At 43.2% G+C, this 21,878-nt stretch overlaps 1 long non-coding RNA gene across 2 annotated transcripts; it reads right to left on the bottom strand.

Annotated features, from left to right (window-relative positions):
• On the bottom strand, window positions 1-21,875 carry LOC145517505 (uncharacterized). Of its 2 annotated transcripts, XR_014062081.1 has the most exons (9): window positions 21,572-21,875; window positions 18,359-18,441; window positions 16,172-16,344; window positions 10,842-10,960; window positions 7,308-7,461; window positions 6,129-6,253; window positions 1,902-1,977; window positions 1,218-1,287; window positions 1-200 (listed from the first exon to the last, which is right to left on the bottom strand). It is a non-coding gene; the product is annotated as an uncharacterized LOC145517505 (long non-coding RNA). The 2 variants fall into 2 exon arrangements; XR_014062082.1 differs by lacking the exon at window positions 10,842-10,960.
• Between the last annotated feature and the right edge of the window lie 3 nt (window positions 21,876-21,878).

Below are 21,878 nucleotides of genomic sequence, written 5' to 3'. Positions count from 1 at the left end.
AAAATTTGAACCCACTTGAAACAGATGGCAACTTTTACTGAAGCCTTCCGTCCACCTTGCAACTTTCGTTCTTTCTTGTGAGAAGTCATCCCAGCATTTCTGGTGGTGATGCGTAAGCCCTGGACTTCTCTGTGGCTCAACTCATGGTTGGTGGACTCAGAGCTCCTCTCTTCTCCATGCCAGACCAAAGTCCAATCAGCCTGCAACCAGGATCAATGTTAGTCTCTGCATAATTGTGCTGTTTGCTGACTAACTCCCGAACTCTGAACTTTACCTGTGTTAATCTACAGTCCGGGTCCATTTCCCCATTATGTTAGTCATCTCTATGACTTGGCTCCTTTCTGCTGATAACTGTCAGATCTTGGGATATCCTACTTTCTTACCACTTATCATCCTTCAGTGGCCCCAGAATTTCTGTAATAGTTGTTCTTAGACGTAGCAGTCTCTTTCAAAGGTGGTTGGGCAAGTCTCCGTTCTTGTGCAATTCTAGGGGCATCCCTTACTCTATATTTCACATAAACGATATTTCTTCAGAGGGATGAAACTCAAGGACCCTGATATTAGGAAATTGCTGGGAAGTCACATTTCCCTAGAACTCTTTCTTGTTATGTGTGTGTGCTAAGTTGCTTCAATGGCACCCAACTTTTTACTACCTTCAGGACTGTAGCCCACCAGGCTCCTCTGTCCATGGGATTCTCCAGGCAAGAATACTGAGGTGGGTTGCCCCCTTCCAGGGAATCTTCCCGACCCAGGGATTGAACCCACGTCTCCTGCAGCTCCTGCACTGCAGGTGGATTCTTTACCACTGAGCCACTGGGGAAGCCTAAACTGAGTGTTTATTTGGAGAGGTTGATGAGTGACGAGGATAAAATTCTCCCCAAGTCACCTCTTGGTGCTGCCACTACCACCCATGACCAGATAGGAAAATAAATGTGGGAAGAAAATTTGAAATCAAAGGTTGTGGTAGAAGTTTGCATTACCACCAACGGTTTCAGAAGGGTCATAAAGTGACAATGCAGAAGTGAGATTTAAGTGAAAACAGGAACGGTAAGAAGTGAATTCCCTGGTGGTGGTCCAGCAGTTAGAACTTGGTGTTTCACGCGGAGGGCCAGGGGTTCAGTCCCTGGTTGGGGAACTAAGATCCCACAGGTCATGCAGCTCAGCAAAAAAAAAAAAGTAAGGAAAAAAGGGAAACAATTCGCCAGAAGCAAACCTACCTGTAAAGACTCTTAATCCTCTCTGTTGGTTAGGAGGATGGCTCATGAAACTGTCAGTTAAAAGGCTTTTCTGGAAGAAGGCATCATGGGACCATAAGTCAGGTGACTCGAACTTCTAAATCCTACAACTTCCAGTTACTGAACCCTGTGGGAATTGCTTCCTTTTCCTGGGGGTCTCCTGATCTGGAGAAGAGGATCAGTGACCAGCCCACCTCACAGGTTGTTGTGAAGCTCAAGGCTCAGGTAAGATAACGATGTGAGAGTGTAGTGAAGGGTTTGGTTTGTTTCATATTGTAAGTTTCAGTTTACCTAAAAACTTCTAGGGTTCTTGGAATTTCCTTTAGAAAGTTTAGGGAACCTGACAATCATTTCAAATACAACTTGTTTTTGTAAACTCCCCTTCTTCCCAGATATAGCTGTGTCCAGAGTGACCTTAAAGTCCCCTTTTATAATGCAAATAACCCTTGGGGTATTTCCAGGTAGCACTTTGAAGGGAAAACAAAGTGTTAGTCGCTCAGTCATGTCTGACTCTTTGCGACCACATGGACAGTAGCCCGCCAGGCTCCTCTGCCATGGGATTCTCCAGGCAAGAACACTGGAGTGGGTAGCCATTCCCTTCTCCCGGGGATCTTCCCAATCCAGGGATCAAACCTGGGTCTCCTGCATGGCAGGCAGATTCTTTACCTTCTGAGCCACCAGGGAAGCCCAATTGTCCATAAATGCTTCAGCTCAGCGCAGGATTGAAACGTGGGATGTTTTCCTAGAAAGAAGGCAGGGTCACTTAGAGGTTCAGAGATCCGATAGCAGATGAGCTGCAGGGAAAATCCAGGCAGAGCTGGCCATCCTTCAACAATTTCGTTAAATGTGCTGATTCCTATCGAAAGGGTTGAAATCATTTATTTTTCTCTCCGTAATATGCCTCTATTTGTAAATGTACACATATAAATTATATTTAGTTCAGTCCCTTAACGGGCAAACCACAGATGGCTAGATTGAAGTTGGAATCTGAGGTTTGCCAAGGGGGCAGTGGCGGTTAGTGCTATGTCAGCCCCTAGTTCATTCATGAGAAATAAAATATGAAAGGACAAGGAAGATATTGAATGTTTTCAGGAGAAAAGTTCAGAGTTGTCCTTCATTGTCCTTCTCTACTGGAGAGTAAGCCTGGCCTTCCTTTTTTTTTTGGCCACGCCTCTTGCAACACGCAGGATCTCAGTTCTCTGACAAGGGATGGAATCTGTGCCCCTATGCAGTGGAAGGGTAGAGGCTTAACCGCTGGACCACCAGGGAAGTCCCTGGTCATCTTTTATGGGCTGCTTTTTCAAGTTCTTAATATTTACCATCTAAACACTGGATGAATAGCTTTCTTCTTGTTGCTCTGATAATTTGGTAGGGTTTTTTTTTGGCTGTGACATGTTGTTCAGTTACTCAGTCATGTCTGACTCTTTGTAACCCAATGGACTGCAGCACGCCAGGCTTCCCTGTCCTTCACCATCTCCTGGAATTTGCTCAAGCTCATGTCCATTGAGTCAGTGATGCCATCCAACCATCTTGTATTCTGTCGTCCATCCCCTTCTCCTCCCACCTTCAATCTTTCCCAACATCAGGATCTTTTCCAGTGAGTCAGTTCTTCACATTAGGTGGCCAAAATATTAGAGCTTCAGCTTCAGCATCAGTCCTTCCAATGAATATTCAGGGTTGATTTCTTTTAGGATTGATTGGTTTGATCTCCTTGCTGTCCAAGGGACTCTCAAGAGTGTTCTCCAGCACCACAGTTTGAAGGCATTTATTCATGGCTGCATCATGCCACTCACCAAATCTTGTTTCCCTGACCAGGGATCGAACAAATGCCCCTGCAGTGAAAGCACAGAGTCCTAACCACTGCACCGCCAGGGAAGCCCCATGACACTTTATACACATATATATATGTATGTATAGATGTATAAAGTATCATATATATATATATATGTTGTTGTTGTTTAGTTGTTAAGTCACGTTCAACTCTTTTGCGACCCCAGGGACTGTAGCCCACCAGGCTCCTCTGTCCTTGGGATTTCCCAAGCAAGAATACTGGACTACCACTTCTTCTCTAGGGTATCTTCCCAATCCAGAAATCAAGCCTGCGTCTCTTGCATTGCAGGAGCTGGCTCAGTGGTAAAGAATCCTCCTGCAACTCAGGAGTCACAGGGGATGTGGGTTTGACCCCTGGGTCAGGAAGATCTTCTAGAGGAGGGCATGGCAACCCACTCCAGTATTCTTGGCTGAAGAATCCCGTGGACGGAGGAGCTTGGTGGGCTCTTTTTGTGGAGCACAGGCTCTACGGCAAGTGGGCTTCCGCACTTGTGGCGCCTGGGCTTAGCTGCTCTGTGGCACGTGGGATCTTCTTGGATCAGGGATGAAACCTGTGTCCTGCATTAGCAGACAGATTCTTTATCACTGAGCCACCAGGGAAGCCCTAAATTTATACTTTATATAAATATCAGTTTCTTTTGATCGAGACTCTTTTGAGAAATCTGCCATAGTGTTAGGATTTTAGACTCCAGTCTGCTCCGAGTTCCATGGCCATAGGAAAGTCACTCCAACTCTCTCTGCCCTTGAATGCTGAATGTCTGAGGATAACAGAGACTGTTGCCATATGTCTTTTCCTTCTTAAGTGTTTTGACTGACGCACTTGTCATCCAACTGACCTCTTAGGTCAGAGTAAACAAAAACCCTTGGGGAACTGTCCCATGGAAGGGTAATCATATCCCTGAAGCAGAATGAGTGTAGAGGGGAGGGACATCACAGCTTTGCTTATAATCGACTATGGTTCTGTGACCCTAAGGGACTTCCCTGGAGAAGAGCTAAGAAATGAAACTTTGCTTTTTATCAGAAGGAAGGTAGTTTAGAGAGTTAAGGACTTTTAGGGGGAAATCACTGCTATGTTTAATTCTCAAAAACTTGGGATAACGAACCACAAAGTTAAAAAAAGCACCATAAGAGGTAAAAGCAAGAAGCACTGGAAAGATTTGTCACTTAGAGAGTGGCACAGAGGAAATACCATCAATTGAGTTACATTCAGAGATATCTTCATGAATTACTGAGTGACAGTTAAAAGTCTGATTTGGAAAGTAAGGGTTAGAAATCTGAATTTTGGTCGTTTCTTGTGTGTTTGCCACATTACTCTGAACTAATGCTCTCTCCAAGCCTGTGTCCTCATCTATAAAATGAGGACCTTGTAAGCCTGTCGAGATGATTAGGCAAAACTCTTGGCCTGGCTTAGCTGTGATAAGCACTTTTGCAATTTAGAAAAATCAAGAGAAAAGTCACATTCCGTAAAGTTTACCATTTTAAAGTGTAAAATTCAGTGGCTTTTTCATGTATTCACAAGATCGTGCAACTAGAACTTTTTCATCACCCCAAAAGGAACCCTGTGCACATTAGCACTCACTCTCCATTACCTCTTCCTCCCAACCTCTGGCAACCTCTAATCTACTTTATTTTTATTTTATTTATTTATATTTTTTGATCAAACCATGGGATCTTAGTTCCCTGACCAGGAATCAAACTGGTATGCCCTGCAGTGGCAGTGTGGAGTCCTAACCACTCGACCACCAGGGACTCCCTAATCTACTTTATGTTCCTATAGATTTGCACAGCACAGTCCCCCCGCCACAGATTTGCCTATGCTGGATATTTCATATAAATGAAATCTACACTGTGCGATCTTTTGTGACTGGCTTCTTTCATTCAATAATATCAAATACGTCATTGTTATTGCCATTGCTCCTGTCTCCGATGACACAAATAGCAGAACGAATGACATAATGGATACGGATCCTCTTTGTGAAGCAGAAATTGCTCTGGAAATGCAAAAATGGATTTATCCCTTGGGGTGTTCACTCTTTCGTGGGAATGGTGAGCTGCCCACAGGAACTTGCTTGAAGGAAATGAAATTGTAGAATTCAGAAACATGATAGGACTGAAAACATCCTCTATTATTAAAAAGTGCATTACCCATTTGAAAAATGTTCCGCGGGCTTTTCTCCCAAAGCTTTTCACTTTCTCAGTTAAGCAAAGCTTGCTACCACTCATTCAACTTGTCAGTTTCCCCAGCCCTTTGAGCCACCTCTGCCTGAGTGCAGAACACGGAGGCAGGGCTGCAGAGGCTCTCAGGAGGCGGCATCAGCCATCACTCACAAGCTCAGCCATGCACCATGGCCTTTGACCAGCCCCAGAGAGTTGGTGGAGGCTATCAACAGGTCTGGAGGCAGATGATATGCCTGATTTCTATCTACTCTTAACGTTGATCTTGTGTAACACAAGAGAGTTGGGAGTTATTTTTTATTTGAATTATGTGAGATTATGACCCATTTGGGAATTTCCCCACTCGAATGGGCCTGCTCAAATGCAGATAATAATTTAGCAACAATCAGAATTCATGAGATTATTAGCTAGACTCTAATGAAAAGCCCTCTTCACTCATAGAACTAATTATTCTGTTTTATGTTGCCTTCTGGAGAATTTCTTGGAGACTTGAGGCCTCAGAAGAGTCTTCTCAGGGACTTCCCTGTTGGTCCACTGATTAAGAATCTGCCTCCCAACGCAGGGAACACAGGCTCAGTCCCTGGTCCATGAGCTAAGATCCCACACACCACAGGGCAGCTAAGCCTGGGCGACTACAACTACTGAGCCCAAGCTACCACTTCTGAACCCCATGCGCCCTAGAGCCTGTGCTCCTCAACAAGTGAAGCCACCACAGTGAGAGTAGCCCTGCTTGCCGCAGCTAGGGAAGAGTGTGTGCACAGCATCTGCAGAGCCTGTGGACAGGCACAGCAAAAGACGCAGCACACCTAGCACACGCAAAGGTAAAATGAATAATGTTTTAAAATGTCGATGACCTTTTAAAAAAAAACAAATCCTCTAAGAACTTACTATTTGATTTATCGTCTTCATTCCAGGTCCCAGGTAACGTGGCCTTTACTCTAGTGTTACCACTGTGTGCTGACGCTGTATAGTCTCTAGGTCTGGGCAGGACGCTCTGGCTTTTGCCATGTGACCTGGTGGGAAATCGACGCATTTCCTCTTAGTAGTAAAAGAAGGTCAGGAAAGAGTGTTGAACTGCTTTTTCACTGACCTGTGTGATGTGGATTTACCTCTCTGCTTGGTCCCATCTCCCTTTTATTAAAGAAAAAGAAAATGAAGTGTTTCAAGAGGCAGTAGGGTTTGGTTGCTAAAAGATGAGACTCTGAAACCAGACTCCCTTCAAATCCCAGGATCGCCATATTGTTACCAAATATGTAGCATCTGGCAAGTTTCTAATCTCTGTGCCTTAGTTTTCTCATCTATAAAAAGGGGGTAATCATACTATAGATTGGCCAAAAAAGTTCGTTTGGGTTTTTCTTTTTGGTCAAACCAATAATTATCTTGTAGGGTTGTTGAAATGCTTAAGTTAGCTGCTACAGGTAAAGAACCTAACAATATCACTACCTGTGACATAGTAAGCATTATACCAATGTTTTCTGCTTGTATACATACGTACATACAAGTATAAAGAAAAATATAATGAACATCCTAGTCCTTACACAAAAATTCTAACACTATACCATACTTGCTTTAGATATATTTAAAGAAGTAAAATATTACAGAAACAATTACACACACAGACACCTGGGTATCCCTCCCCTATTTATATTTCTTTCTTTTTCTTTCTTGAGATAACTATTATCCTAAATTTACTACTTATTACTTTCTAAAGTTGATATATATGAATCCATAAAAAGTATACACTATTGTTTCACATGTTTGTAAACCTTATAAAAATGATATTATATTGTATGGATCGTTCTGCCACTACTTTTTCCACTTGGCTTCATGGTTTTGAGATTTAGCTGTGTTGCTACATATGGCTAGTTCAGTCAATTTAATTGCTGTAGGTGTTTGATTTCATGACTGTATCGCAAGTGGTCAATTCATTTTCCTGAGATTGCTTCCAGATTTTTGCTGTCACAAGCATTGTTGCAAAGAATATTATTGCATTTTTGTACCACACATGCAAGAATCTTCTAGGGCACGTACCTAGAAATGGACTTGCTGGAACATAGAGGAACTCACCTCTTCAGCTTTCCTAGACATAGCCCTTGGTGGTGCCAAGTGGTTGTCCCAGTTTCACTTTCCCAGGACAGAATGAGCAGTCCTCTGGTTCCACGCCCTCAGCAATACTCATTAAGCTTGTCAGTTTCTTCATCCATAAAAGGGAAAACCATACCTATGATAATACATCCAAAAGGTCTTCTGTAAGTACAGAGACTACCTTGTGAGATGTTACTGATAACCCACTATGTGTTGGACATCATGCCTAATGCCTCATTTACCTTGTCTTATTTAGGTCTCTTACTGACCATGAGGGAGGTGCTAGAGTACAAGGTTTATTTATTTAGGAATAGCATGAAATCAACTCTCGGTCGTGGTGTTGAATTTCTGGTAGAATGCCTTCTAGGCGTGAACAATCTGGAGAAATTATGTGTCTGGACACTTTTGTTTTTTTCTAAAATTAAGTGGTATAGATTATGAATCATAGAAGATTTTCATGTCAATTTTTAATGTAAAGAATGACGTAAGGTTTTCATGTAAATTGAGGGGGAAAATGTCTCCCACATTCCAGTGACTGTACTTTACACACTATTGTCACTGTTAACCCTCCAGTTTTTTCCCAGTGAGTGCTTTGTATTGTTTCAAGGAGAGTTTGTAGCCACTTTAGAGCTTGAAGTCATGGCAACACCGTGGATGAGAATTTACCCATAATGCGATTTCTAAATGCCATTTATGCTAAGTGTCGTATATAAGTTAATTCCTGTCTTTTAAAAAATTGCAATGTATTTCAAACACCAGAAAATTCAATTTTGTCTTTTAAAGTATACAGTTCTTTCTTTTCAGATGAGGAATTAAGAATGGAAACATTCTTTTATGTCCATGAAAATTACAGAGGTCTAATGCCAGTTCAATGTCTAGTACTACGTTAATAGTAAGAGTGAGTAGGCAGGTATAGCTAAAACAAATTGCCTCTTAAGTTGATAATACTGAAGCCGGGTGACATATACATGGTAGGTCATTATATTATTCTGCCTTCTTTTGTTATATGTTTCATAACTTCCATAATAAAAAGTAAAAAGCAGTTTAAAAAAAAGGTCTACCTTTATGCTTTAATAACCAATCTTTGCATACCTGAATTCGTGTCTCTTATGTGAAAATCAAGACTTAGTAATATACTACTGCATAAAACATTGTATAGTTTACAAAACATCTCCACATTTTATCCCACAACTACGCTCTGAGGTAGACAGAGAAGGTATTGCCATCTCCATTTTATTTTATTTATTTTTTGACCTCGAGGATTTTGGTGAATGTTAGTTTTTTGACCAGGGATCAAACCTAGGCCCTCAGCATGGAGTCCTAACCACTGGACTTCCAGGAAATACCCCCAACCATCTCTATTTTAGAGAAAACAGTAGATCTGGGACTTCACCCCATTCCTCAGACATGGAATTCAGTGGCCTCCCCACTTTTATTCAAAATGAATACAGCCTTAGGGTAGGGGGCTAAGGGATACAAAACATTATGTATAAAATAAATAAGCAACAAGGATATATTGTATCAGTTCAGTTCAGTTCAGTCACTCAGTCGTGTCTGACTCTTCGCGACCCCATGAATCGCAGCACGCCAGGCCTCCCTGTCCATCACCAACTCCCTGAGTCCACCCAAACTCATGTCCATCCAGTCAGTGATGCCATCCAGCCATCCCATCCTCTGTCGTCCCCTTCTCCTCCTGCCCCCAATCCTTCCCAGCATCAGGGTCTTTTCCAATGAGTCAACTCTTCGCATGAGGTGGCCAAAGTATTGAAACTTCAACTTCAGCATCAGTCCTTCCAATGAGCACCCAGGACTGGTCTCCTTTAGAATGGACTGGTTGGATCTCCTTGCATCCAAGGGACTCTCAAGAGTCTTCTCCAACACCACAGTTCAAAAGCATCAATTCTTCGGTGCTCAGCTTTCTTCACCGTCCAACTCTCACATCCATACATGACCACTGGAAAAACCATAGCCTTGGCTATACGGACCTTTGTTGTCAAAGTAACGTCTCTGCTTTTTAATATGCTATCTAGTTTGGTCATAACTTTCCTTCCAAGGATTAAGCATCTTTTAATTTCATGGCTGCAATCACCATCTGCAGTGATTTTGGAGCCCAAAAATATAAAGTCGGACACTGTTTCCACCGTTTCCCCATCTATTTGCCATGAAGTGATGGGGCCAGATGCCATGATCTTAGTTTTCTGAATGTTGAGCTTTAAGCCAACTTTTTCACTCTCCTCTTTCACTTTCATCAAGAGGCTTTTTAGTTCCTTTTCACTTTCTGTCATAGGGTGGTGTCATCTGCATATCTGAGGTTATTGATATATATATTGTATAGCACATGGAAATATAACCATTATTTTATATAACTTTAAATGTAGCATAATCTATAAAATTACTGAATTACTAGGTTATACTAATACAACATTGTAAATAAATAACAAAAGAAATACAGACTTATTGCTTTTTTCTGATTATAAAAATAACGTGTATTATTTTAAAACAATTTAGAAACATTACAAAGAAGAAAAAAGTATGTGACCTGTGACCATTACCAACCAAAGAAAATTTCTAACATTTTTTAAATTTTACCCTTTCAAATTTTTTGTTTGCAAAAATGGTAAGATGTTTTGTAATCTTTCTTAAACAATGATATACTATAAACATGTTTCTATGTCAGTAAGTATGCATCTGCATCTATCACATGGCACTATGGTAACTTATTTAACAATCTCCTGCTGCGACACATTTAAATGGTTTCAATTTTTTATTGTTATGAACAATGGGAAAGTAAACATTCTTATACATAGTTCTTGGCTTACTCTTCAAATTATTTCGTTTAGATACATGACTAGAATTGGAAAATAGGAATCAGAGCATTTAGAAAGATTTTTACGTACATGCCTGACAATTTCAGAAAGGTTGTATGGATTTACATTCTCAATCATCCAGTGTTTTTGTTTGTTTGCTTCTTCATTAATCTATAACTGTTTTTCGTGAGACAGATGTAATTCAGACATACTAGTGAAAATGTAGAGGTTAATTTGTTAACCTATGATCAAGTTAAACTATTGAGCAAACCATTAATGAACAATTCATTGTGTTTGTTTAAAGTAATAATCGTCAAGCTTTAGTACGTAAGAATCACCTGGTGATTCCTGGGCTCCATCCCACACAATGACTCAAATTCCAGAGGTCTGGAAAGATTGAAGACCAAAAAAAAAGGGCAGGAGAGGATGAGATGGTCAGACAGCATCACTGATTCACTGCGCGTGAACCTGAGCAAACTCTGGGAGACTGTGAAGGACAGGGAAGCCTGGTGTGCTGCAGTCCATAGGGCTGCAAAGAGTCGGACCCAGCTTAGTCACCGAACAACAGAAACTAGCAACTGACGTTTTTAACATGAACTCCCTTCCCTCAGGTGCCTCTAATGTAGGTAGTCTAGGGAATTAGAGAAACACTGGTTTAAGAATATACACAGGTGGAGATTGAGAGTTTGCTGCTTACAGGCCCTACTACCTTTTGGGGATGTGCAGTCTGGTAAGAAATGGAATATTCACTTGCTCTTTCTTCTCTTGGCCTCATCTGTATCATTCACTCAGCCTCTATCTCTCCTTCTGTCACACGCAGGCATATTTCTGTAGAAAAAAACAAGTATTTTGGATTTGTGGAGATGCCTTTATTATAGGCTGCCATAAGTGGTTACAGACAAGTATTTGATTTATTCAGGTTCCTCTACAGGGCTTTCAGTTTGTTTCACGCTGTCCTGTTTTGCAAGCAGCAGCCTCTGACGTTCCTAATAAGCTGAGCATCTGAGTCACTTTTCTGAAGAAGCTGAGATGGTTTTTAAAGTGGTCTCAGAGGTTCTGTGGTAGGAAGACAGACTGAAGGTGAACGAGGCAGTCAAATTCTATTACACCTCTGAGGCAGGGAGCCCTGGAGTCCTTCTTGGCCTTTTGAAATCCAAACTAGGTTTTCCAGAATCTACCATTCCAAGAATGGCTCCCCTCTGCCTCATTCAGGAAACAGCTTTTATTTTTCTCCTTGAAAGTCTAACTTTGCCACAAAGTCTCCTTTCTCACGGAACCGCTCAGCTTTACGCGTGTGGTGGCGGGGCGAGGCCTTTAGACACGTGAGCCACACAGACAGGTCTGCTCATGAGAAATGTGTGAGGAGATCAGGGCCTCACTGGCCTCACGCAGGACATGTTCCTTTGCATGTGGCTGTCTTTGCTCAATATAATATTTTCAAGACTCATCCGTGGTGTTGTATGTATCAATAGCTCATTGCTTTTGGTTGCTAAGTAGTATTCCACTGAGTGGCTATATTACACTTTGTTTATCCTTTTTCCTGCTGATGAGCATCTAGGTTGTTTCCATTATTTGACTACTACAAATAAAACTACTATGAGGGCTTCCCTGGTGGTCCACAGGTGAAGAATCCTCCTTGCAATGCAAGGGACACCTGCTTGATCCCTGGTCTGGGAAGATCCCACATGCTGTGGAGCAACTAAGCCCGTGCATCCCAGCTGAGCCAGTGCTCTAGAACCTGCAAACCGCAGCTACTGAAGCCCGCCCACCTAGAGCCTGTACTCCACCACTAGAGAAGCCACTGCAGTGAGAAGCCTGGACACCGCCCTGAAGAGTAGCTCTCGCTCACCGCAACTAGAGAAAGCCTGCTTACAGCAATTAAGACCCACCACAGCCGATAAAATAAATAAATAGATAAATCTTAAAAAAAAAACCTGCTATGAACATTCATGTACAAGTATTTGTATGGACATAAACTTTCATTTCTTTGGGCTAAGTACATCGGGGTGGGATGGCTGGATTTTGTGGCAAGTATATGCTTCATTTCTCTTTTTTTCCCCTTTGGCCACACTTCATGGCTTGCGGGATCTTAGTTCCCTGACCAGGGATTGAACCCATGTCCCCTGCAGTGGAAGCATGGAGTCTTAACCACTAGATAGCCAGGGAAGTCCTCATGCTTAACTTTTTAAGAAATGGGGCAGTTAAAAAAGAAATTCTCGCTTTTAGTTGTCAAGTGCATATCCTATCTCAGTAATTCCAGCTTCTTGTCCCTGTGGTCTAGTTGGAAAGAATATTGTCTTAAGAGTCAGAAGTCTGGGGTTTGGCCTGAGCAGCTTAGTTCTAGACTTGGATTTTGAAAAAAGGAATCTTTTAGCTTCTTGGAGCTTCAGTTCCCTAATCTTTAAATTGGAGTTAATTTTTCCTTTTTTTTTTTTGACTGCATTGTGAGGCTTATGGGAATTTAGTTCCCCGACCAGGGATTGAACCCTGGGCCTTCCACAATGAGAGCACAGAGTCCTAATCACTGGACTGCCAGAGCATCCCCAATAATTTCTATAACGATAAAAAAATTCGAAGTAGTTTCAGAATCCATCAACAGGAAACTGGTCAAGTAAAATAAATTCCTAAATTAGAATACTATATAGCCAGCGGCATGGGGGAGTTTGGGATGAGCAGATGCAAACCGGTGTATATATATCTATGGTTGTGCTGGGTCTTCAATGCTGTGCACAGGTTTTCTCTAGTTGTGGTGAGCAGGGACTACTCTTTGTTGCAGCGCGTGGAATTCTCACTGTGGTGGTTTCTCTCGTTTCGGAGCACAGGCTCTAGGCACCTGGGCTTCAGTAGTTGCAGCATGTGGGCTCAGTAGTTGTGGCACATGGGCTTAGCTGCCCTGTGGCGTGTGGAATCTTCCTGGCTCAGGGATTGAGCCTGTGTTCAAGACTCTGAGCTCCCAATGCAGGGAACCCGGGTTAGATCCCCGGAGGGGACTAGAGTCCACATGCTGCGACTGAGAACCGGTGCAGCTAAATACATAAATATGGACAATACAACCTGATGCCTGTGTTATTTCTGAGAATGAGATAAGAGAATGTGTTGAAAAACTATAAGGTGTTATTATATAAACGTAAGATATTGTATTAATATTGATCAGTTTAGTTCAGTCGCTCAATCGTGTCCGACTCTTTGCGACCCCATGGACTGCAGCATGCCAGGCTTCCCTGTCCATCGCCAACTCCTAGAGTTTACCCAAACTCATGTCCATTGAGTCGGTGATGCCATCCAACCATCTCATCCTCTGTCGTCCGCTTCTCCTCCAGCCTTCAATCTTTCCCAGCATTAGGGTCTTTTCCAATGAGTCGGTTTTTCACAACAGGTGGCCAAAGTATTGGAGTTTCAGCTTTAGCATCAGTCCTTCCGATGAATATTCAGGACTGATTTCCTTTAGGATGGACTGGTTGGATCTCCTTGCAGTCCAAGGGACACTCAAAAGTCTTCTCTAACACCACAGTTCAAAAGTATCGATTCTTCGATGCTCAGCTTTCTTTCTTAATTAATCAAATTATCAAAGTAAAAGAAATAAGAGAAAGCAATGACAGCTCCATAGAAACACGATCAATTTGAACATGAGGAAGAGGTAAACTCCATAGAAATGAAAGAAATCTGGAGTGACTAAAAAGCCACAGTTTTCTTTGAGCTTTGGGCTTCAATTCTGGCTTTGTCAATATCCCGGTCTCCCTGAACAAATTATTTAAACCATCTCTCTCCATTTCCTTATCTGCAAAATGGTAATAACAATAGTACTGATCTCATTTTGTCCTGAGAACTAAATAGTCAAAGCATTTAAGGTGATGGGCATTTGGCAGCTTGTAGGGGTTCATTATGTATTTGTTCTCCTTTTCCTCCTTTTCTGTCTTACCTCTGCCTAGGTGCAGATAGCAAGATCCTTTACATATTGTGACCCAGTTGGAAGAAGTGTGAAAAGAATGATTATAATGAACAAGAGGAGTTGTGAGTGTTTTTTTTAACAAGGGGGAGAGGTAAGAAATCGGTGTGTTCTTAGAAGATGCTTTGGCTCAGATAAACTAAAGGGGCCAAGAAAAGAAGAAGAAAGAAGAAAAGACTGTACTATTTCTGGATGTATCTAGGTCAAGGGAACAAGGGACATGAAATAAAGACAGGTTTTCTTTTCCATTGTCCCATTCACCACATTAGGAAAAAAAAGAGACCCAGGGCATCAGATGCTCTGTCCAGAAGAAAAAATAGCATAACAGGTTGGCACCTTCTGTTTTTGTACCTCTTGAGTAGGAGCATAACAGGGTAGAGGAACTGGAAAACTCCCAAATGGGAGGGATCTGGTCCTTTGCCATCATGCTCTGGATGGATGTTGAAAGCAGAGTTACTGCCCACCGCAGCAGGCTGCTCTTCCACCTCACCTGTTCACTTCCCAGAAAGAATGTTCCCTCTAAGACACACAGAGTGCAAATCAAAACAGAAATCAGGTATCACCTCATACCCATAAGATGGCTACTATCAAAAACCAGAAAATAACCAGTGTTAGCAAGGATACGGAGACACTGAAACACCTGTGCCCTGTTGGTGAAATTATTTTTTTAAAGATTTTTGTAGCAAATAATTTTTTATTCATTTATCTTAGTTAAATTTATTTTTGGCTGCACTGCGTCTTCGTTGCAGCGCACAGGTTTTCTCTAGCAGCAGTGAGTGGAGGCTACTCTCTAGCTGCAGTGCTGAGGCTTTTCACTGCAGCGGCTTCTCTTGTTGCCGAGCAGGAGATTTAGGCCTGGTGCTCAGTAGTTGTGGCCCACAGGCTTGGGTGAAACATGGTAGTGAAAAAACAAAGTAAGGACTTTGTCCATCCCTGCCCACATGTTTCTTTTGGAACAGTTTTCTTACTGGTGGACACTGGGGCTACTTTCAGCCTTTTAACTTTTCGTTATTATATGTATTATAATGCCTCTATGAAAAGTTCATTTATAAACCTAGGATTTGGGGGTCAGAGTGTATGAATATTTATTTCAAAGGTTCTTCATACCAATTATCTAAATTCACATCTACTCACCTTTAGGAAAAAATATATCAATTTCCATTCCCGGAAGCAGTGATATTTGAGAGTACCCATTTCCCTACAATCTTGCCAACAACAGCTATTACATATTTTTCAAAGCTTTGCCACTCTGATTAGGCAAATGTGATGCCTTATTGTTGTTTTAACCCATGTCTTTATCTGTGAGTGGTATACATCTTTCAGTGTTTGTTGGTTAACTCAATATTCCTTCTTTTGTGAACTGTCCGTTTGTGTCCTCATTTTTCTTTTTTTTCCGCTGCTGTGGTGTTCCCATTATATTTAAGAGTAGGATGTCCATTTCTAAATAGAAATCAAATATTCACTTTATTCTTCTTTTTCTCCTCCATTTTGAAATGACTTGATCCTTTCTTTGACTTCATCCAGGAGATAATGTATTTTTTTTAAAAGGGGAGCATATATTTTTTAGTTTTTATTGAATTTGTCACACTATTGCTTCCGTTTTATGTTCTGGGTTTCCTGGCCCTGAGGCATGTGGAATATTAGCTCCCTGACCAGGGATCAAACTGGCAGGCCCTGCCCTGGAAGGCAAAGTCTCGACCACTCAACCTCCAGGGAAGTCCTGAGATAATGTATTTTGAATGGAGCTTGGAGAATTCCATGGAATCTAAGGGAAGCTGAACAACTAGGATGACTCAGGATGACAGAAACCACTTTCTCCCATGCCTTCAGGCCTCTTATCTTTGCCTCTCTCTGTTTTATGGTCCACTTACTATAGATGGGCATCATCTCTTTTTCATGAGTCCCCCCCAAAGGTCCAGAGAAGGCAATGGCACCCCACTCCAGTACTCTTGCCTAAAAATCCCATGGACGGAGGAGCCTGGTAGGCTAGTCCATGGGGTCGCTAAGAGTCGGACACGACTGTGCGACTTCACTTTCACTTTTCCCTTTCATGCACTGGAGAAGGCAATGGCAACCCACTCCAGTGTTCTTGCCTGGAGAATCCCAGGGACAGTGGAGCCTGGTGGGCTGCCGTCTATGGGGTCGCACAGAGTCGGACACGACTGAAGCGACTTAGCAGCAGCAGCAGCAGCAGCAGCCCCAAAGTTCGTCTCTTTTTGTGTATTTCTATTATTCACTTTCAAGCACACAGCTTAGGTCTTGTCAACTGAAAAAAAAAAAAGCACAATGTGAGAGTTGTGAGTTAAGCTTTATTTGGCCCAGGAGACAGCATTTCAGATAGCTCTGAGAAACTGCTCCAAAGAGGTAGAGGGAAGGCGAGTGTTACATATGATCTTAGTGAAGGGGGGTGCATGAAGTTAAGCACACATTTTTGGCAGAGGCTTGCTGCTAGTCACGAGGAGCAGATGTCACCATAATGATTTTAGTGCTTTCCTAGACATGAGGGAATGCAAGACTTGGGCTCATAAAATCTTCTCTTGAGAAGGTCTAACAATCGGAAGATCAGTTCTGCCAGTTTTCCCCAGAGGACAGAGGACCTCATTTCTGATCTCCCCCCTGAACTCCTTTCAGCAGATGTTGAAGCTCAGCAGCCGCTGATCTAACCCTTGTAGAGGTAGATGGCAAGTGCCAGTTTTCAGTTGGCAGCCTGTTCCACCAACTCATGCATCAGTTGTGCATGCTCAACTGTGTCAGCTCAGTTGTGTCCTACTCTTTGTGATTCTGTGGACTATAGCCCGCCAGGCTCCTCTGTTCATGGGATTTCCCAGGCAAGAATACTGGAGTGGGTTGCCATTGCCTCCTCCAGGGGATCTTCCCGACCTAGGAATCAAACCCAAGTCTCGTGCATACCCTGCATTGGCAGGTGGATTTTTTTTTTTACCACTGAGCCACCTGGTGAGCCCTTTCCACCAACTCGCTGAGTTCCAATTTCAAATTTCTGATAGAGAGAATCTGATTGGCTGATCCTGGTCTGGTGTCTCCCTCTTGTCCCATCGATGAGGTGTGAGGGCTAAGAGACATGGTTATCTGGGGAAGAAACAGCTGCTGGGGGCCAGCAAGAATGTTGCTAATGGTTTGTAGAGAAAGGAGGTCATCACAGTTTTGATGCACACCCAACAGCTTTCTATTACAAGTTGCTACTGTCACATGATGTATTCTAATATCAATTTGGACTCCGTTTATTCTCTGAATCGGTTATGTTACCAAAAGCTCAGCCTCTCTGTACACCGGGGCTGAATCTCAGAGACAGTTTTGGATGAAGTAGAAAAGGATAACTTTATTACTGGGTCTGGCAAAGGGAGACACCCCAGGCTTCTGCCTTGAAAAACTATGTATACCAACCTGGGACAATCTGTTGAAGGGTTTTCTGACAAGATTAGGGTGTGAGCAGGGTTTGCACCCCGGAGAAGGAAATGGCAACCCACTCCAGTATTTCTTGCCTGGAAAATCCCTTGGATGGAGGAGTCTGGCAGGCTACAGTCTATGGGGTTGAAAAGAGTCAGACAGGACTGAGTCACTTCACTTCACTAATCTTGTCTCAGGGGGGCCTCCTAATCTTGCCTCTCTAATCACTTTAATCTTGCCTCAGGTGGTTTCTTGGCCACCCCTCCCTTGACCAGCTCCTCCCTTGAATCCACCCTTTGGAATTCAGGGAAGGTCAGGGAGGCTAAGGGTCTGACAAGACTGAGCGACTTCACTTTCACTTTTCACTTTCATGCATTGGAGAAGGCAATGGCAACCCACTCCAGTGTTCTTGCCTGGAGAATCCCAGTGACGGGGGAGCCTGGTGGGCTGCCGTCTATGGGGTCACACAGAGTCGGACACGACTGAAGCGACTTAGCAGCAGCAGCAGCAGCATGGAGGCTGAAGTCTTGACTACAAGGAGTAGAGGACAGAAACAACTCCTTACCTGGGAGCCCCCCAGGGCCCTGCTTGGTTTCTTGTGTTGTGGCATAATCTAGCCACTTGCTGGCCCTGGCAATTCTGAATCTCAAGAACTTGGAGACCTGGAGGCAATCTACGCTGCTCTGGTAAAATTGTTAGGGGAATCACTGACTGAAACTGCCTGCCCTGACCAGGCATGACAGTAACCACTTGTATGGGTTATCTTACAATAGAAGGTCCTGCTAAGGAATGCAGAGCTAACAAGCTACCACCAACCGAATGAATTCAGGAAAAGTCAAAAGGAGAAAAATATACCAGTCTATATTTCTACCAACCTCCCAGAATTCTTCTTGCTGGAATCCATCTTGGCTGAAAGATGCTCAAGTCACCAGGTAGGATCCAGAATCAGAATGATTGGCTAGAGACAACCCAGAAAAAAACTCTATTACCATAAACCTGAGACTGCTACAGAGCAGTGCTCCTGAGTTTTCTAACCCTCCTGTTGTCTGTGCCCAATGCTGCTGCTGAGTTGCTTCAGTCGTGTTCGACTCTGTGTGACCCCTGGTGGGTGGCAGCCCACCAGGCTCCGCCATCCCTGGGATTCTCCAAGCAAGAATACTGGAGTGGGCTGCCATTTCCTTCTCCAGTGCATGAACAGGAAAAGTGAAAGTGAAGTCGCTCAGTCACGTCCGACTCTTAGCGACCTCAGGGACTGTAGCCTACCAGGCTCCTCCGTCCATGGGATTTTCCAGGCAAGAGTACTGGAGTGGGGTGCCATTGCCTTCTCCGGTCTGTGCCCAATAGCCTCTCCCCAATAAAATCTTTTGCTTTGTCAGTATCTATGTCTCCTTTCCTGGTGGCTCAGTTGGTAAAGAATCGAGCCTGGGTTTGATCCCTGGGTTGGGAACATCCCCTGGAGGAGGTCATGGCAATTCACTCCAGTATTCTTGCCTGGGGATTCTCCATGGACTGAGGAGCCTGGCAGGTTACAGTCCACGGGGTCACAAAGAGTCAGACATGACCGAGCGACTAAACACAGCACAGCACATGTCTTTTTGGATAATTTATTTTCAAGTATTAGACAAGAAACCCTGAAACTAGGACTTCCTTGGTGGTCCAGTGGTTAAGAGTCTGCCTGCCAACGCAGGGGAGAAGGGTTCGATCCCTAGTCCCACATGCTGAAGGGCAACTAAGCCCATGTGCCACAATTGCTGGACCTGCGTGCCTAGAACCTATGCTCTGCAGCAAGAGAAGCCATCACAATTTAAAGCCTGCACACCACAACGAAGAGTAGCTCCCACTGGCTGCAGCTAGAGAAAGTGCACAGACAGCAACAAAGACCCAACGAAGCCAAAAATAAATATTGAAAAAAAAAAAGAAAGAAACCCTGAAATTGACCTGGTCTGGGGATCTGGGATTAGTCTAAATTTTTTACATAAGATCACCAGCCCAGGAAATTTAGAAAGTGGCAGGTCTTGGGCTTATTCCAGGCAGTGACATATTCAAGCATAGCCCCTGACATGGTCCTGAGATGGTACCTACAAGCCCCTTTGGAATAATGCGTCTCAGTTTTCCTTTCTTAGGGTGGCTCAGCAATTTATCCTTTTGCCTCTCAACCAGCCCTTCTTCAGGCCCTCTTCCTAACAGAACAAAACAAAGCTGCACAGCCATCAGGGCAGGACCAGAGATGTTTTTATATAACCACTCAGACTCAAGTGGAGATTCACATGTCTGAGAATCTCCTGATTGGGTAACACCTCATTTCCTTCATTTCATATCCCACCCTACAAAAGAACCTTTCCATGGGGGGATGGGTTGAGCTGGTTCTTCATATCTAATATGCCAGCCACCTTGGCCAGTGCACATAGTGGTTAGGGATAAGACAATGTTTATTGGGCATCACTGTCCCAAGAACTGTAGATGATTAGCATCCCTGGTCTTCAGGGAATTAATGTTCAGGGTACCACCTCCAATCTCATGAGAACCAGAAATGTCCCCATAAAGTTTCAGAATTCACTTCAGGCGTAGTTACACTGCTTTGAGATAGCTCCCATCATGAACTGAAGTTCTGAGCCATTTGGGTCTCTTATTTGCAAGGATTTTTTGTATTATGTGGACTGTTTAGGTATGAGCTGAGACCCTAGTGCTGACTGAAATTGGCAAAGAACTTTTAATTCCTTTGGGTCAGCATTCTAATAGAATCATCAGATTTCAATAACATTTTCTTCTTCAGATCCTTGGTCAACACAACTTTAATCCATGAATGTGCAAGTTAAAACAGTTACTGGAAAAGTGTATATATTTTGAATTATTTTGTAATTTAAGGCCACATTGAACTCAAAAGGAAGCTGTAGCAGGATATAGTGGATAGAGTGCTAGACTGAGAATTTGTGTAATTACTAGCTGTGCGATTTCTGGTTAATCAATTCTTTCAGCTTCAATTCCTTTGCCTGTAGACAGTCTCAGTTTCTTTCAGCTCTAAAGTTGGGCTTTTCATAATCTTTCTGTGTTCTTGTTCCATCATCCATAAGATTCGGACAGTTGGAGAAAAAAAATCTTTGGAGAAAGGGTGGTCCCTTATTAAGAAAAGAGAAAGGACACATACTTCATATTGTAACAAAGGACAAGTAAGAGAAGTGAAGTAGAAGAGGGACCAGGTGAAGAAGTAATCCCTGTCTACTTACTATCTAACCCCACAGTCACCTCCTCAAGTTTATGGTCACAATACTAGTTATCATTTCTTAAGTGCTTCTTATGGAGCAGGCAGGGTACTGAGTTTATATAGTTAACGCTTTAATCTTTACAACAAACCAATCTGGACAAGCACCATGATTACTGATAACTGGCAGAATGAGAATTTTTCCCAAACGTGTGGGACCTCAGAAGCTTTTAAAGCCTTTTAGTCTGGGACAGAAGAAAATAGAATCTTTTTCCCTTTCCAAAATCTCATAGCACCGCAGATGCTACTGGTCTCTTATTCTAGTTGTCTCCTTGTTGAAATTGCTATGGGAAACATAGGATTGAAAGATAGTTTCTAGTTTTGCGGCTCTGTATTTTCGGACAAGGCATACAAACTCTCTGGATCTTACTTTACGAGAGCCACTTAAAGGCAGGAGATCATTTCTTATTCATCTTCCCCTATGGGAATGTAGGAGTGTCGGGCAAACGTGGTGAAAGAAGGAATGAAGGGAGGTAGACAAGGTAGTCCTTATGGCTCCTTTCTTATTCTTTAGTTTTGAAATGGGGCCTTGATCAGGTACTATACGTACTATATGCACAGTAACACTTTGCCTTCTAAAAACGAAACAAGGCAGGTCACATTCTCATGACTTAAATTTTGAGAGGCTTGGTTTTGACGGAGCGGGTGGAAGATTATATGCGGTGTTCGCATGGACCTGTGATTGCCGTTTGCACTGAGGCCTCCTTTACTTTCCGGAGACTGGCGACTATCATTGCATAACAAATCAGCACCGGTGCCACCAAGTGTGTGGCCGGCAACCAACGATTCAGGGAATTATCCCTCTGCGAAAGCAGCTCGAGAAACTTACGCAAACAAGCCCTTCCAGAGCGAGGGGCAAAGCCCTGGCTGCGAAGAAGAATGGGTCTTGCGTGCGATCTGGTACTTGGATCTCGTCCTGGTTTCTTCTTTCCCGACTTCAGTTTCCTCACCTCCAAAATGCTCGCGTGGTCGTAGACTAAGAGCCCCCAGCTTCCCCCACCCACTCAAGCCCGAGGGTTTAACTCCTCCTCCTCAGGGTAGGGGCGGGGCGAGGAAAAGGTCAGGCCGGGAGTCACCTCCCCACGCCGCCCGGCCTTCCCCTTCCTCCTTCTTTCCGCCCGCCCCCTCGCCCCACC

This window comes from Giraffa tippelskirchi, chromosome 8 (assembly GCF_054371585.1).
Source record: "Giraffa tippelskirchi isolate mGirTip1 chromosome 8, T2T-mGirTip1v1.2.pri, whole genome shotgun sequence".
NCBI lineage: Eukaryota > Metazoa > Chordata > Mammalia > Artiodactyla > Giraffidae > Giraffa > Giraffa tippelskirchi.
The sequence above is the reverse complement of the archived record's forward strand: the minus strand, read 5'-3'. Positions and strand labels throughout refer to the sequence as shown.